The sequence below is a fragment of the Tupaia chinensis genome, unplaced genomic scaffold (assembly GCF_000334495.1).
Source record: "Tupaia chinensis unplaced genomic scaffold, TupChi_1.0 Scaffold000028_1, whole genome shotgun sequence".
Lineage (NCBI taxonomy): Eukaryota > Metazoa > Chordata > Mammalia > Scandentia > Tupaiidae > Tupaia > Tupaia belangeri.
Window position 1 is genome coordinate 7,101,113 of NW_006159458.1, and position 18,807 is coordinate 7,119,919.

The following is an 18,807-nucleotide window of genomic DNA, read 5'->3' on the forward strand; positions in this document are numbered from 1 at the left end:
AAAGAGTGTAACTTAAAACAAACTTAACAGGAAAGAGCTACAGTTAGCTTTCACTATCAGCTGGTGACAAAGCTACTTAAAATTCCCGTTGGGCAACTGGAAGAAGAAGGGGCCGGGAAAAGGCGGTCGCAGAAGTGGGATTTCCATATCAAAGGGCAAGCCTTTGGCTCTGAATGGTAATTAAAGTAGCCCGATTTCGATTTCATCTTCATGGTCAAGTCATGAAAGGGGGAAAAAATTAGAAGAATGTTTCAGTCCCTTCAGACTGCAGAAAAGAAAGCAGTAAATTAAATGAAAGTTGAGCTAAAAGGTGTCTAACACTTCAATCTTTGCATCTAATAGAATCTATGATATTTCTCAAGCATTTATTCAGTTCACATCTTCATTCTGCCCCGATTATGGATATAATGTCTGCTTTCATTTCTTGGGCACACATCTCCAGCTTCCGGAGTTTGCAAAGGATATCAGTTTTCATTACACTGCCTTGGCGGCTCAGTCATCAGGGAAGAATTTGCACACTTTGAGCAAAACTAACCTGTTGTAGGAACTATACTTCTTTAGGTAACCAAGAAAACATAAACCAACTTGTTCAATTTGAAATGTATGTTGGTATGACATCACGAAAACTTGCCTTTTCAAATGCCACAGATGTGACTTTCTTTGCTATAGATTGCACCTCTTCTTTCGTTGATCGCTGGAGCTATTTCACTGTCTCTTTTCCAACACTCCCATTTCCAAAGCCATTGCTTTATGAAATAATTATTTTAAATCGAAGTATGGGATTTAGAAGCAGTTTCAAATGGATTAAAGAAGAATGCCACTTATGTTCTGGGAAAGAAGGACCTAGAAATCTTATCACATTTTTTGGATGAGATGTTAAACTTGGACCTACCTCTCTATTCATTAAAGATCACAGAGCTTTTCTTTTTCTCTCTTTCTCTCTCTTTTTTCTTTTTTCCTCCTGAAAGAGTAGAGAAAACTGGCCAAACTCCAAGGTAGATAATTACATTCCACCTACCTAATTCCCTGGCTGCCTTAATTGGAAACAATTCTACTTTACTCTCTATGCCCCTTATCCTTATCCTTAAACTGCTTTGTAGCTTCTCAGGTATGTCTCTTACACCTTCAAAGTACTGTTTTGGATGTGGAGTAAGGTAAGTTTTTTTGCCTTGGGGCATGTGTCCTCACCAGAGAGAGAAAGAGAGACAGAGACAGTGAGAGGGAAAATGAGAAATCACCCTCCCCCCCTCCAAGGGGCATGGCCATGCCAGAATTGCTTTTCCTCCATTTTCCTCCAGGGATCTTGGACATGCATGCACATGAGTCTGGTGTGAGTTTCAAGCCATCAGGTCCAGGAATCAAACCACATTCAGCCATGTGGGAGTTCAGCAACATAACCACACCATCTGTGGGCCTGTTCGTGCATTCTTAACAGTAATATTGGGGTGTAGTGACTGGGGTAGCTGCATCCTATATGGTTGACTGGTCGACTGTGCAGTTCAAATCCCGGACCCAGCAGCTTGAGAGAGATGCCAGGTGCTTGAGTGTGCATGCCCAAAATCTCAAAAAGAGAGATGGAAGAGAAGGGATTGTGTTGTGACCATCTCCGTGAGGAGTGCTTTCTCCCTTTCCTTCTCTCTTCTCCCCACTCTTGCAAGTGCACACACCCTCTAGCAAATTAAAAAAAAAAAAAGTTACATTGCCACTTAAGTGGCAAAAACTGGTTCCTAGGAGGCCAAAAAAGCTTACTCTTTCTCTCTTTATGTAGATATCTGCTACATTAAAATTTTGGGGAGAGCAATTAGAAAAATATTTTTAAAAATTTGATGGGGAAGATGACAGTGAGAAAAAGTGGAGAAATAGTGATACAATATTATACCCACTCTTTATTAATTGATGGTATAAGAGACAAAGATCAGGATGCAATTCCATCCTTATTGCCTTGCTTTCTTTTCTTATTTCTTTTCTTTCTTTTTTTTTTTTATTGAGAAAGAGAGATTTTTGTTGTTAGAGTGTGCACTTACCACCAGAGAGAAACAGAGAGAAAGAGAGACAGAAAGGGTGATTTCTTCTTCTAGGGGGGATGGCCACACTGCAATCCCTTCTCTTCTATTCTCCTTCTGAGGTTTTGGGCATGCACGCATATGCGCCTGGAGTGAGTTTCAAACCTCTGTTTTCAAGCCTTGAACCATGGTTGGCCAGGTGGGAGTCTAGCAACTGAGCCATTACATCATCTGCTGGTCCCTCTTCATTTATTTTCCAAGTCTGTGATACAGGTGAAGAACCAACATGATCTTCTCTTCTCAATATTACTTCTGCTTACAGAGTAAAGTGAGCGGACAAGTAAAGTGAATGGAGTCCCATTATGAATGACCAAGACATTCTAATTAACACTTATCTAAATATTAGAAAGGTAGAAAGAAAAATATTAAATTAAAGCTCAAATAAGAAAGATCATAATACACTTTAAAAATAAATCGGTCCAGCAGGTGGTATGGTGGATTTCGCATGGTCAACTCTGTGGTTTGAGTCCTGGACTCAGCGACTTGAGAAACATGCCAGGTGCATGTCTGTGTGTGTCCAAAATCCCGAGAGGAAAATGTAGGAGGAGGGATTGCAATGTGGTCATCTCTCCTGGAGTGATTTCTCTCTTCCCCTCTCTTGCTGTCTTTCTCTGGCAAGTGCACATACCCTATAGCAAACAAACAAACAAACAAAAAAACCCAAAAAAACAAAAAAACCTAAAAACAAAAACAAAAAACAGTATCAAACACTGACTTAGAATTGTCATGGAAAAGTTGGTAGAAAACACTAGTTATATAGATTTTTAAAAAGAAAAACTACAGATCATTTTCTAAACTTTAGTAGTGAAAAAAAATGAAAAGGATACTAATAGATTGGTAGAGTGATATATTTTCTAACTTGCTCTTTCTGTGACCATCATGAGAGTATACTGATTCTGACATAAAACTAAACAGCTCAAACATTGTGCTCAGGGCCAGTCTGGTGGTTAAGGGAGCTGGATTCTACATGGCTGACCGCATAGTTCAAATCCTGACCCCAGTGACTTGAAAAGCACCTGGCATGTGTGCCCATGTGCCCAGCATCCCAATAGTAAGGAAGAGTGGAGGTGAAGGGATTGTGACGTGACCACAACCCATCAGAGAATGCTTTCTCCCTTTCTTTGTGTCTGTCCCACTGATTTATGCCCATGACACAAAAAATGTAAGATGAAACTCATGGTCCATCTGTGCAGTGGCACTAAGAATGTATTCTTTCTGGGCCGGCAGGTGATGTGGTGGTTAAGGTGCTTGACTCGCACATGGCCAACCATAGTTTGAGTCCTGGACCTGGTGGCTTGCTTTTTCACTTTCCCTCTGTCTCTCTGGTCAAATAATAATAATAAATAAAATTAAAGTAAATAATTGCAAAAATAATATATTCTTTCTACATATTGCTGCCTGAAAGCCAAACAGAAAATGTTGACCACACCTAAACTAGTACAGCTTTGAAACAATGGATGAGGGGGATGATGATGAAGATAATGACAGTTGGGCATTACTTAACATCTGAATCAGGAACTGTTTTAAGCCCTTTACTTGTGCTAACTCATTTTGTTCTTTCAAAAATACAGAGGTATCCTTTTTATAGATAAAGAGATTGAGTTCCAGGTAGTTAAGTAACGCATCCTTGAATGCATTTGGAGCTTAAGGATGACAAGACCACATCCATACAGCCTTATGAGGACTTTAGAATTCTTTCATTTTCACTTCCATTGCTTTAAGAAGAGCTAAAGTAATAGAAAATAACAGAAAAAAAAATTTGAGGTTTTCAAGGATTCATGGAAGTCTATTTTGCCTTCAAAACACAAATGTCTTAAAAGTTTTATTTCAAAATTTGCCCCACTTCCTTCTCTATGATAACTCTTTCCATTATTTGGAGACTTCGAAAGTCAGTGACTATCTTAAAAGATATTTATATGGGAATTTCCCATTCCTTTTATGAATAGTAACTGTGCTTTTGCTTCTCTAGTTTTGCCCTCTCTCTTGCTTTAAAGGCAGTGAAAAACAGAAATGACTGGAGGGGACTTCGAGAGATGAATAAGGATCAATAGCATCTTTTCTACCATTTCTTGTTCTGGGTTTTCTGGATAAGTTGTGTGTGTGTGTGTGTGTGTGTGTGTGTGTGTGTATCCTGTGTTGAGATCAATAATTAATCAATCAAAGACATTAGATCTTAGATCCTTTTCAAATTACCTGCAACCTTACAGAATAAAGGAGTAAAAAGATTCACGTATGTTTCTCCAGCCGTTTCTATGAGGAGCCAAACAAGAACTCAGATATTCATCTTTCTTGCAAACAAAAGTTTGTCTGAACTGCTTGGTAGGGATACACTTGCCTCCTTGGCTTCCCTTTGTTCTTTTTTTCCTTTTCTCTCTCTTTCCTTTTTCTTTTTGTTCTTCGGTCTTTCTTTTCTTCTCTCAGTGTCTCTGTATCTCTCTTGTTTCCTAGCTCAAGTGCATCACTTTCTGCTATTGTGCTTAAAAAACTTGGCTGCAGGGGCTCTGAAATGAATAAAAATGTAATCCTCACTGTGCCCATTGTGTGTTCTCATTTGTTTTTGCTGTATCGATTTATCAGCGGAGGGAAATTACTTGCTGGAAGAGAGGATGCCAGTCAGAATGACATTTATTTCATAGTACAAGGAGGCTCTCCAGCGTGTTTCCATGTAACCTAGATATTGGAGCTGTAAAAGGGCTTGTAACAAGGTTTAGTGCTATGATTAGATCGTGTGGAGCACCTTGCTTTCATAACAACAGGCACTCTGCAGGAGCTAGGGCCTCGGGTTATGGTCAACCTTTTTTTTTTTTTTTTTTTTTTTTTTTAAGCATAGATAAAAAATCCAACAATTCCCTCCCCACCTAAACTGTTTCTATTCCAAAAGCCAAATCTTGCAACCTACAAGTATAAAAGAGGTATATTTTTAGATGCCTGAAGCTTTCATAACATCAAATTAAATGCAGAAATAGATGAAACACTTGCCTATTAATCCCCTTAACTTTTTTTGGCTTTCCCCTTTATTTGGGAGAAATTGTTTCATTTTAATTCACCAAAGCGAATCTTTTCATTCAGTGATTGTGAGTTACATGTGCTCAAGGCTACCAATTACCTGTGAAACCAAACACATTCGCTATGTAGAAGGAAAGGCAACTGTAGCAAATTGTAACAGCAACTGGTTTTTGGCATAGATACTGGAGGTGAGATTTCACAGGTCTTTCTATTATTCTCATACGCCTGGTGTTTAGAAAATTAACTTGTTTCTTTATCATCCCAATTTTCCAAAGAGCTGATACAATTGGAAGATTTGTCAAAGTCCTTTTTTTCTCTATAAGACGAGAGAAATTAGTCTATCTTCTAGAGAATGTGTGTGTGTGTATGTGTGTGTTTGTAAGTGTGCCTAGGAGATGTATTTCTTTTCTTCACTGTTGAGATCTGCTCATTCGATAATGTTGACAAAGGCAAAGTGAACAAGATCTGCACAATGAAAAACAACCTGTAAACTTAGATGAACAAGTTAAAGACGAAGCCCTGCGCTTCTTGTTTTAGCAGGAATTCTTGGAGTAACTGGGGTTCTGATGCTGAGATGTATTGGGCTGTGGCATAATACAGTGCCTTGTTAATTTCGCTTTTTGAATATATGACAATAATTATGGGTGTCCCAAGTCATGTTTGGCTGACTGAGAATCTAGCACCTTAACCACCAACCCCCTGCTGGGCCCCTGAAATATATTTCGAGACTATAGTTGCTCAACCATAGCCTACTTTAACCTGTTAATTTGGCAAACATTAAGATTATATCAGCTCTATTAAAAAAAAATCAGGATGAGAATGAACCAAGTTAAATTCCTAAATATCAGCTTTATAAGGTTAATAATGACCTGTTATTTAACTAAAAGGGACTGGAACTTTCACACATGTTTAGGGTTAGGGTCTAACTTAGACTGATAGACTATGGGAGACCAAGTTTATTAAATATGCAAAAATAACTAAATTTGGAAATTCAAAGAGGTCACTTAAACATTGAGTGAGGGAATGGAGGATATCTCCGGTATTCTAAGTTTTATCTTTGACATGCATACATACATATGTAGTTTGTTTTATTTTATTTAGTTAGTTAGTTAGGTTTTTTGATGTTGTTGTTCATAAGGCACATGCGCTCCCAGAGACAAAGAGAGAAATAGTAAGAAATCGTCCTCAGGAGGAGGGGGGGGGGTCACACCTCAATTCTCCTTTCTCTTCTCAGGGTTTTGGACAAAAACGCATATGAATCCCACGGGATTTTCGTGCATCTGGGTCCAAGGCTTGAAGCATGTTTGGCCATGTGAGCCTCCGGTGCCAAGACTGTGTTTGGCTGTCTGAAAATCCAGCACTTTAGCCCCACCCCACCCCCCCCACTGGCCCCTGAAATATATTTCGAGACTATAGTTGCTCAACCATAGCCTACTTTTAGCTGTTAATTTGGCAAACATTAAGATTATATCAGCTCTATTAAAAAAATCAGGATGAGAACGAACCAAGTTAAATACCTAAATATCAACTTTATAAGGATAATAATAACCTGTTATTTAACTAATATTGCAGCATGCTTCATGATGTAAATTTTAGTAAAAGTAAGTTATTGTGTTGCTCTCAGCTGCCTCACCCAGCCTGTTGCTGGTACCCAGACACTGTATAGTCCTCTGTTGAAAATTCCAATACAGAAGAATATAGCTGCCAAGACAAAGAAATGTAGTTTTAGAAGCTGGTTTTCACAATAATACTCAGATGTTAAGTTAAACTTGGAAGGATTATAAAAATTAAAAGTAAGTGACCCGGAATCTGATTTTCCACATTCTATATGGAAAGGACCTTCAATAGGAAAGCCAGTGCACAATACTCAGGATTGAGTGCCTGCCTCGCTAAGTGCCTTTCAATTAGAGTTGTTTGGAATGCCCAAAGGAAAGGTAGGGCATTTAAATGAAATGTATTAGACCTTGGCATGTATCCTCAGAATAGGAGATTTGTTTGGGTGCCTTCAGTGATAATTCTTAATGAACTTACTTTGTACACTTGAAGAAGCGAACACTCTCAATTTCTAGGCTTAATATTTTAAAAGATAAATAAAAATGGTGTTTTGAAAAACCCGATTGTCCATATTATTCTTCATTGAGCTCTTTGATTTCCAAGATGTTTCAGAACTTCAAAGAGAAATGTTGCTGCCTTTAGATTTTTAACAAAATCCCACAATGGCTGAACCTTTCAGCAAATCTGTCAGCTTCTCTGTTCCGAGGACAACTGCAGAGCCATTTTCTACTCCTGCTGGTATTAATGGAAAACCAACCTTTTGACATATTTAGGCTATGTCTCAAAAGTCTCTGTCTCTCACTGGGGTAATAAGGTTAGAATTCCCTAGCTGTAAGTGATTTGTGTCTTGGCTAAAATCCTTTCCGTAAGACCTCCTTGGAATAGGTTGACGTAAATGCTGCAATGATGATATAAAACATACTAGGTGAATACATTACATTGAAGATAATTATGCCTGTAAATTTATAATTCCTTTTTAAAAAGAATTATTTTGTTTAACTTTATTCATGCATTTATTTATGTTTTATTTTGACCAGAGAGGGACAGAATGAGAGAGAGAGAGAGAGAAAGCAAACCGCCAGGCCTAGGATTTAAACCGTGGTCGGCCATGTGGGAGTCCAGCACCCTTAACCATGTCACCTGTAGGCCCCTATAATTCCTTTTTTAATAAATTTAAACAGAACAATAATTTACCATCACAAACATTTCATTAATTGTTGTGTAGCAACTCTATTCCGTTGTATTACAAACCAGAGGTAGCTTTGTTGAATAAGCAGTTTAGATAGATTATTGGAATCTTACACGTTTGTGAATTAACTAGTGTTTCCTAAATTATATGATCTCTCATTCACTGAGTTAGAAGACAGTGTTTGGTCAAGTTCAGAGTGGAGCTATGCCTGCCTCACAATCTTTTTCTTTTTTCTTTCTTTCTCTTTTTTTTTTTTTTTTGAGTGGTTTTTGCTATAGGGCATGTGCGCCCACCAGAAAGACAGAGACAGAGAGACAGAAAGCGAGAAATCTCCCCCCAGGGGAGATGGCCATGCCACAATCCCTTCTCCTCCATTCTCGTCGGGATCTTGGGCACGCACACACACGTGCCTGGCATGAGTTTAAGCCACCAGGTCCAGGACTCAAACAGAGGTCGACTACGTGGGAGTCCAGCAACATTGCCATTACGCCAACTGCTGGTCCCCCTGCCTCACAATCTTATGAAGAGTTTTCTGATGACCTAAATATTTAGATGCCACTTTTCTTCTGGGGGAAATCAGCTTGCATAGAAAGGGGGGGGGGTGGAAGCACTGATACCAAAAGTAAGTAGCAGAACAAGGGTGCTCTCGAAGTCTCGGGTGACATAAAAGACGGTTCAGTTTGGATGTGCTGGTAGTTGTTTAATGGCAGCGTTCTGCGGGTGAAGGTACTGCTGCATGAGCTGTCCTGTTTGGTGAGGTAGCTTCCAGCTGCAGTGGTTCATTACCGGCTGATCAAGGGCCTGTTGGCCTGGGATCTCACCCTACTCTTTGCGATGCCATGTGATTGTGAAGCAGCGTATGTGAACTTGCCTGCGTGACAGCTGTCAACTGTAAATGGCCATATGCAATGATGAGTAAAGTTGTTGTCAACTGTCAATAGGCCATATGTAATGATGAGGAAAGTTACAGGCTGCTGTCGGATGAGATGTAAGATTAGAAAAAAAGAACCACCACCCAAGTCTGTCCCTGAAAGGTTGAAAACAGGTATTTTTTTTTTCCTTTGAAAAGGGTCTTATGTTGTGCGTAATCAGTGCACCTCTACTTCTGTTTTGACCCCAGTCTTTTCTAGATAGAAAAGTCCTGCTTGTCAATGCTGTCTTTCAATTTGAATGGGAAGTCTTACCAACCCTCCAAGTCAAAGGCTAGGGCCAGTGATTACATAAGGGGATGATCGGATGGAAGAGATTTAGGAAGTTCAAGTACAAGCTGGGGAAAGACCTTTTTATGTTTACTATCTCTTCCCCAGGACAGCGAAAGAAACTCTTGTTCAAGTCTAAGCATTTCCAAAGCACTACTCTGTGCCAAGCCATGCGATGGGCACGTGGGAAACGACTGCCTGGGGATGAATATTGTTGTCGGTCTAGAGAGGTGATCCATGGCATGGGCATGATGGACTCATGCATCTGTACAAGCTGCTTTAAGCTGCTCTTTGGCCTCTTTTCTGCCAAAGGAACATGTTTTTGGCTACTAGCTCCACTAATGGTCACCACTACATGTTTCCTTGGCCTTAAGTTGAAAAAACAGAGAAGAAGAAAAGAAATACCTGGTTTTTAATCTTCAAATGCAGTAAAAACAGTGGGTTCCACATGCCCTGGGGCCCAGCTCTGTAAGGCTCTGCTTACTTTGGGCATGTTGGCTCCTCCAACATGGTTGTGATCGTCTTGGAAGCCACCCTGAGATTTTCCCCTCTAAAGGCAAGTCACCACGTGCCAAAATCAGACTCTCCTCTGCAAGCCTCCCATTCATCTCTGCCACACTTGGCTTCCAGAAAGTTCTCTTCTTACTGTTTCTCCTCCTCTGAAGATTGAGCCATAACTGGCTTGCTTTCTCACTCTCTCTGTCTCTCTCTGGTCAAATTAAAATAAATGAATGAATAAATAAAAAAATTCTTTAAAAACAACAACAAAACAATCTTTCTTTTTTGACAAATTAAGTAGAATTTCATCTCGAAAACCAGCCATGGCGACACACTAAGACCTGTGCCCTGCAGGCAGGTACCACAGGGAGGCCTAGGTCTAAACTAAAGGCTGGGTAAGGTGGTATGTCCCTGAGACTCAGAGAGGCAGAGGAGGAGGATTCAGCACTCAAAGCTGGCCTGAGCAATATGGAGTATAGACTGTCTAGGAACACAAAAATGGAGCCTAATGCATTAGCACATGCCTGTGGTTCCTGCTGGGAGCCTGCAGCAGTAGAGTAAGGACATGGTGAGACCTGTCCTTAAAAACCAAAAACCAAAATTTCATCTTGTACCATGAGCCCCAGAAAGACTTTACTCAGACACTAAATTGTAGAAGGCAGGATGAGAAATGGGTTTAGAGAAAATATCTCTACCTTAAAAAAAAAAAATCTTCAGGAGCTCCTATTGCTTCAAAGTATTACAAAAGGCTCTGCCTGTCTGACCCATAGAAATCCCCCTTCCTATGGTACAAGGCTCTGCGCTTCAGACTCTCTGGTCTTTCCTTTCAGTCCTCCAAGGCACCTGTTTCTCTCCTGTTCCTGGTTCTTGGCACAAACTCTCCTCTCTCACGAACCACTTCTCCCTTTGCAGAGTGAACTCTCAGTGAGCGAGGTTTCATTTAAGCCTACATTGTTCAAGGAAGCAGTCCAGATCTGTTTCCTTATTATCCACCCTCCTACTGCGTCCTTTTCTACCAGCACTATCTCAGTCTGGAAGTACATAGTCATTTTGGGGTGACTGGGTGGTTAGTGTTTTTCTCCCTTGCTACAGAATAAGCTCTGAGAGGATGGAGACCAGGCACAGAGAAGGCAGCCAGTAACTATTCTTCTGTATGAATGAACGCCCCTTCTATGACTTCTCCAAAAGGAAATTACTCTTGTTATTGACAGGCTGGTCAATGTTTCTTCTCCTGAGAAACAGGCTTGATTTAGTTTATTTTTAAAACTGTGGTCTTTATACACCATCCTATTTCTTCTTTGGAAGTGGTAGAAACCTTGTATTTTTTGTTCTCTTAGATTTTCTTATGAATGTTTCCTAAGTCCTCTCTCCCTTTATCCTTAACCTATGGGGTTTTTTTTTATTATTTTTTTTTATTGTGTATTGCATTATAAACTGTCTCAAAGCTTTTTGGAAACATTTGAGGTATACAATAATAAATAAGTGAGATAGACCAACCCCAGGCAAGCTCTACAATTGTATGGTGTTGAAATATTTTATCTTTGTGTAAACATGGCCCAAAAAGAATTTTATGATTTTTTTCCCCAATTTGCAGGAAACATTTCAAAAATTTCTTTTACTTTGCACCTGTACACTACATCTCTTCCAAGAATATTTGAGCTTTAAGCACTTTCCAATCATTATTTGATTAGCTGCCAACATGGCAGTGTTTATAATATGGAAGAACTGAGGCAAAAAGAGCCAAAATTTTAGAATTAAAAAAAAAAAGAGAGAAAGTTGATAACATGAGAATGTATTTCTGGCACTTAGTCTCTTACCGTTTTACTCAGGTGGTATGAAGCAAGGTTGCTAATCATTGGTGTGGAATTATTTTAATTTCCTTAAGCATATATTTGTTTAAGTTTGAAACGTTAAATTTGATCTTACTGACAATGACTGATATGACCATCATAAAATATCTTACTTCAAACACTCTTTAAAAAAAAATCAGCATCTATAAATAATTTGAGAAAATCAACAGGAAGAATAATAAGCAGAAAAATTAAAGCAATGTTTTAAACCGTCAATGTGATGTGACAACTAAGGAAACATTTTATTTATTTTTTTAAATTAAAATATTTTTTAGCTTAGTAGAGTTTATTTGAACAAAATTATTTGAATAGAGTAATCCCCCAGAATGGCTTCAGAGGGACTCTGGGTAGTCTTGTGATCATGGTTCAGTGATATTTGTACACGGGGAAGGGAAACAAAAGTAAGGAGATGAGGTAGAGAAATAATTGGATTGGTTCCAGCTCAGTGTTAGGCTTCATTAATAGCCTAAAGGTTAGGCTTTTTGTGATTGAATGAAGTGGCTACTGTGATTGGCTATCACTTAGCTGGCTAAGGAAGCCATTTTCTAAGTGAGGTTGCAGTTTGCTTATGGAAACTAAAGCAGGAGTTTGAAGGCTTTCTCAGGACAATATCCTTTAACAATTTCCCCCTTTGTTCAGTCTCTTAAATTATTGAGAGACTGACCAAAGCTTAGGGCATGGGTGCCACTCTCTGTCACCATGATGCATGACTTTTTCTTGCTCCTAAGGAGACATTTTATAAGAAAATGTTATTAAAATATAAAGTTCAATAACGTTAAAAAATTAATTTTTAATATATGTACACCAGTGGTGTAATGTGGAAGGCAGAATGGTATAATGTTTATGGCCAAAGACTGAACTTAACTCCAAAATGTACACTGGCTGCTAGCCAATGACAGTGCTTAACAGAAGAGCTAAAAAACACAGACACACTTAATAAATACATAATTCTCTATTGAAACTATCTTCTGTGTTGGCTAACTCGAATTTTCTATGGACTAAGACATAGATATCGAAAATGAGTATTTTCCCCTTCTCTGTCACTGAGTTATTTTTACTATTTGTATCCTTATTTATTACATTTGAGTTCTATATTTGCATAAAGCTTTCTCTTAGCTGCTATGTATTCTATGTGTTATGTCACTTTCACTTATGGTATTAGCCACATTTGTTGTTGTTGTTATTACTCTTAGGATTTTAAATCTTGTTGAAATCAGCTAATTTTCACATAAACCACTTGTAAACATGGGCCATATAATGTACATGTATGTGCAGGTATTCACAGTCCTTCTCCTATACCCCCAAGCTGGTGAGGACTGCAGCTTAGGTTTTAATTGACCAAGTCAACCAAGTGTGTAATTCTTTTGCATCTTTGTGCTGAAGTGGCTGAGATATAGAGCACCTTTAAGATCAAGACACAGGCAGATCACATGAACATCTCCAGTTCTACTTCAGGCAAGTTAGGCAGTCCCTTCTACCCCTACATAGGGGAAATCATGATTTGGTACAAAACTATGAACTTTTCTACTAACTTGCCTCTATTCAGAATTTAAATCTTTGTAACATGATAGGAGGTTATCTCAATCAATTGGTTTCCTACATGAGTAGTCTTACTTTTTTCTATTTCTCTTGAAAATTGTTTCCAGTTTCCTAGCTTCTGTATTAATTAATTAATTAATTAACGAACAGATTCACTGGTAGTTATTGAAGTCCGAAGGCCAAACACAGAACAAAAGCAGCAACAAATCTCCGCAAACACAAATCATGCAGCTTACAGCTAGTGCTAAGAGAAATCAGTGTTAATGAAACAACGATCCTGAGCAGAGTGAAATAGCGACGGTGTTGATGCTACCAGCATTTAGGGAAGGCTTCCCCTCATGCACAACATGAGTCAGATAAAACTAGGTGAATGTTATAAATAATCATACCAATGCTAATAGCTTTACCGATCACTTACTTTGCCCTGGGCACTGTCATTTTTATTTATTTATTTTTCACCTGTGATAACTTATCTAAATATCCCATGTGTCCTAGGAGGATGGCACAGTAGTGCCTGGTCCCAGTTTACAGGGGCGAAACCTAGCACTGAAAAGATTCCTACCTAGCAGTGTGCACTGCCACCCCAATATTTCACCATTCTTTGTATTCTTGCCCCATGAAGAGTGCACGAAGAATGTGCCAAGCACAGCAGCTAGTGCATAGGCCTTGGTGCCACAGGGAAGAACACAGCAATTGGGCAAGGCAGGAGGAAGGTCAGCGGGACATCTAAGACAAAGGCAGAGGAAGCCGCCTGTGCATATAACTGGTTCGGGATGTGCTCCATGCGTCTCTAGACTCCATCACCCTTCATGTACCTTACTTAACCTAGAAGAAGCCATATTTATTCAAGGTGGATCAGATCTCTCCTGGACTTTGTCTGAGGTCTTCCAACCAGACCCACTGTAGATTATATGGAAACCACATAAGCTCAATGTGAGAGAAATTCAATACTGGCAAAATGGTCAAGCTTTCTTACTGTCTACCCTTCCCCCTCTACCCCTAAATATGGAAGCTCATGATTTGATACAAAACCATTAACTTTTCTACCAATTTGCCTCTATTCAGAATTTAAATCTTCCTAATATGATAGGAGGTTGCCTTAGTCAGTTTGCAAGTTGATAAATTAAACATATTGAGCTCAGATGAACCACAGAGCTATTATGTAAGACACATAAATCATGTCAGAGAAGATGATCATTGTTATTTTTGGCTATTTCCAAATTAAGAATATTTCTAGTCAGGTGGAAGCTTCAAGTGTAGTTACGTGGAGAAACTTCATTAAATTAGTATGGAGACCTCATTCTTCAGGATTGTGTTAAGGGATTTTCAGTATATATAGGTACAGATAAAATGTAAAAGTACATAAAAACCATAAATTTAGTTAATGTATGAAAAATGTGGCTGCTATTTTGATAAGTAACTAGTCAGTTAAAAAATGCTGTAACACTGTGAGATAATTTGGGATTTTTGGAATGATTTTAATTATATACAAATAATACATGAAGAATAAAACATGGATTGGTTGTATGAAAAGAAAGACCATTTATGGAAGATTAAAAATTAACTTTAACAAATTTAGGACAAGTTGGGCCAGTCCTGTAGCACAGTGGTTAAATCTTATGCCTAAGGAATTTGATCCCCCCCACCACCCACCCATGGGACTGGTCATGCCACAATTCTTATTCCTCCATGTCTGCATCTTATTAGGATTTGGAGTATGCACACACATGCACCTAGCATGTTTTGCAAGCTTCCAGGGCTGGGATTCGAACTGTGCTTAGCCATGTTGGATATGACTCCCTTAACCATTAGACTATGATTCCAGCCCCTTAAGTGGTTAGTTATATAGGATAAATGACCAGAAGTGGACTTGATGGGCTATATATCATGCAACTTTATAATATTTACACCTACTGTCAAATTGCCCTCAGAATGTGTACAAGTTGACACCCTCATTAACTATATATTGAGGGTTTGGTTCCCTCCAGTTATCAGTACTGGTATAGAGTTTTTAAAAAAAATTCTATCAGTCGAATAATTAAAAAGTAGTATCTGGGACCAGCAGTTGGTATAATGGCTATGTCACTGGACTCCCATGTAGTTGACCGAGGTTTGCGTTCTGGACCCAGTGGCTTAAACTCATGCTGGGCATGTGTGCGTGCTCAAGATCACAAGAGGAGAATGGAGGAGGAGGGATTGCTGCATGGCCATCTCCCCCTGGGGGGTGATTTCTCGCTTTCTGTCCCTCTGTCTCTCTCTGTCTTTCTGGTGAGCTCACATGCCCTATAGCAAAAACCTCTCAAAAATATATATCTCTCACAGAAATTTTCATTTACATTATCCTGGTTGTTATTGTACTTATGTGTTTGGAATAGGATAAGATAACCAGTTTAAGAAGAGAATACAAACTCATTGGGAGTAGAAAGTGTTTTTAAGATGTCCTCATTTTTTGTAAAAGTGGTTTGCATATCATGACACATATGTTGAAATGTTTGCTTCAGCAGAGCATGAGCAGAACTGTAGCCAAACCTCCTTTACAATGAAATTATTTTAATACCTTTCAGGCAAGAAATTAGTTTCATCAAGAAAATTGATTTAATTTAGGAGAGATACAGTATTTATAGCCATAGCCAGGTTAAACATTTTTCTCCACTTCTCTATCAGAAAATAGTTTCTAACCAGTGGATAGCTCCAAATCAATTAGTTCGGTTTAAGGTTTTCAAAATTTATTAATACTCCTCCCATCTTGTTGACCTTTATTTTTCTGTGCACATCTTTGAGGTTCTTCCTGTAACTTTTAAAAACAGACGATATAACTTTGACGGCCAGCTGACTACCCCCTCACCCCCTCCCATTGCAGTCTTCACAATAATGGATGATTTCATTTCATAGAGTTGGATAGGAATAAACAGATAAAACAAACCCTTCGGGTCTACTTTATTTTATTTTTCCATTTTCAAGTGTCTATATTAATTTAAAGAAGCAAAACTGTCTGCAGTAAGAAAACTTATTTCATTCCCAACAGTTTTAAGTACAGTCACGAATTCTAGTGGCTGATTAATTTTCATGAATCATTCAATACTTACTGTATTTTAGAAACATAAATTGAAGGGAAATCCAGAATATCGATATCCTACAAATGGCAACTTCACTGTTTGCCAGAGAGCTACATGCTGTAGATCTTTACTGTACGGTTTTTGAACGGCAGCCTAATGAGCGTGAATATTCCACTGAGACCGAAAGTGAAGGAAATTTTTCCATGTCTTCTCCAGAGGTATGGTTGGACGTCTAAACACAGCAAACTAGAAGTGAAGCCTTGATCCACAGAGTACAACTTGTCCAGCAATAGTAGAAACCAAGGATGGCTTTTATTTTTCGCTACATTTTATTTAGATATTCTCAGGATGTGAAACTGGGTTCTGCTTTAAGGAATCCTTTTGCCATATTCTCAGCCAGGAAGAGCAAGAGATAGTATTTAATTGTCCTGAATTTCATTCTTATTTTTTGAAAAAAAAAATTCTGTTTTAAATTTCACTGAAAGAAATGAAAAATCATAAAATAGGAACAGGAGAGGCTTTTGTAATCAAGCAAAGACATTTATGTATTTAAAATCTAATTCTCTATGTTGAAACTATTTTAAATGTGCCCAAATCTAGATTCATTTTAACCAGTAGACAAATATCTTGTAGTTTTGGATATATTGAGATGTCCTGAGATCACACTTTATTTTTAATCGCAAAACAGCATGTCTTAGTTATAAATAATGGAAATCTTGACTATGAACTGCCCATTCTTTTTAGTAATGTCCAGGCATGCGTAGGCATTCTCTACGTTTTTCTTACAGAATTTTACAAATCTGTAAGAAAATTCAGAGTACAATGAATCACTCTATTGTATTTCATGGCAGCACACATAAACGATTACACTTAAGTGAAACACTAGTCACAGAAAAGAGATTTTAGTGACCTATTCTGAGTGAATGCTGGGGTTATACATTGTTTTAGAATCATGTCATTAAGAAAATCTGTACACGGTAAGAACCTCCAGTTGAAAGTTTAGATTGCACATTAATTTTCATGAAAATAGAAAAGGACTGTGAAAAGCAATACATTCGACATTGATATGGTTTATTGTAACAGCCACTTGGTCAAATCCAAACTTTTCAACAAATTCCTCTACTTGCCACCAATAAGGAATAAGTATTATAGAGTGAAATTCAACTGCTAAATCTGCCAGTCTTTCAATGTGTAGTTAGTTAGACATTAGTTTGAGATAGAAAGTAATAAATAAATAAATAAAAGTTTCTATTGATTTTATTGAAGATAGAAAAGGAAGCTGAATCTTATTTCCCAAATAAGAATTTGGCCAATAAAGCCGTGATATGTAATATAAGGAATTTGAATACTTGTATTTATTTAAGGATTTAATTTTGTCACCTGGAAATTTTGTCATTGACTTCAAGATCCAGCAGATCTGAATCCCTATACTTTGTATCTTTGCACAGAAAAGTAGGGTTTTTTTTGAGAAATGTGTTTTCTTAGAATATTTGGCAACACGACATAATGAATTTTCAGCATCAATATTGACAGATGATGAGTAAGAAACAAACAGCGCAGGGAGGAGTTCAAGCACACAGAACAGTGAGACCCCAATGTAGAGCCTTAGATCAGCTTCCTTCGATCTGCCATTAAATAATCACCATCTTCTAAAACCAACTTTTAATTTCACGTGTATGATTTGGCTGTATCTTACAAATTAAAGAAAAAGAAAATGCTTAAAACTGAAATGAATTTTGGAGCCCGTTTAATATCAATCCAACCACTACTTGTAGTTTTTATTTTTTTTTTAAAGGAAAAGTCAGGCAGTAAATAGGACTTCACTGTATGTCACATTTAAGAATCTCTTTATATAGTGCCATAACTTTATGTATATAAAAAGACACATACATTTTGCTCAAATTAGCATAAGGCCTCCTATCTGGAGCCGTGTACTCCCTCTGTGGTGATAGTTTATCCCTTATGTCTTGTGTATCCTCATCAAGCACGTATACTCAGGACATTGGCTTGAAAGAGGATGGTCAGATGAAATCTCCTTTTAGAGAACAGTGAAGAAATGGCATGAAAAAATTGTGGCGGTGTCTTCAGACCAGATACTGGTTGAGAGATCTTTCCTAGGAGAAAACTTTGTTTTCTTGTCTTTAACAACTGAATTCTACTTGCTCTTTTGAGTGTAAACTGGCAGATTAGACATTTCCAAGGGCTTATTCAGTGTGAAGTTTTTCAGGTGATTTCAGTTTAATGCAACCAGATAATTGTAGCTCCAGGGCTTAGTTAGGCCATAAAGCTGCTAATCCAGACAATATTACCCGGTCACATGTTGTGCTTATAGGAGACACCTCTGTCTTTAATGGTCCCTCCCCATGCTGGTGATTTCCAGTTTCAGAAGTCCTATAAAAGTAAGGCACACCAGGCCAAGATTAAGTCTAGGGGGAAAACAAGAACCACTTCAAAAAAAATGCAGTTTGGGGCAATAATGTAAACCTTTAAATCTTTTGCCAGTGATAACATTTGATATTTTTATGGCATTGAGTTCTACTTTATTCCTTTTCATCTCTAAGGAAATTGAGTACTGAGTTGAAACTGTGTCTTTTTTTTTTAGGTTTATTAATTTATTTTGTGCATGAGTGAAAGGAACAGAGGGACAGCATCCCCAACAAGGTTTTGACATTATGATCCATCCCCAGCTTAAGCCAGCTGCAAACCATGGGCAAACTCAGGGAGGTCTTCAGATGTGAACTTTTCATCTGGGCCATCCTCTCCCCGCCCTCCCCAGAACGTCTCATTTAACTTCTTTAGCAGCCTCCAGCCTCCCCCCCCCACCCCCATGCCTTTTTTGTTTCACTAAGCCAC

At 38.3% G+C, this 18,807-nt stretch overlaps 1 protein-coding gene across 3 annotated transcripts in view; it reads left to right on the top strand.

Moving 5' to 3' along the window:
* Positions 1–18,807, top strand: part of SOX5 (SRY-box transcription factor 5) — a 1,018,333-nt gene that overhangs the window by 136,479 nt on the left and 863,047 nt on the right. The gene's annotated exons all lie outside the window — the stretch shown is intronic.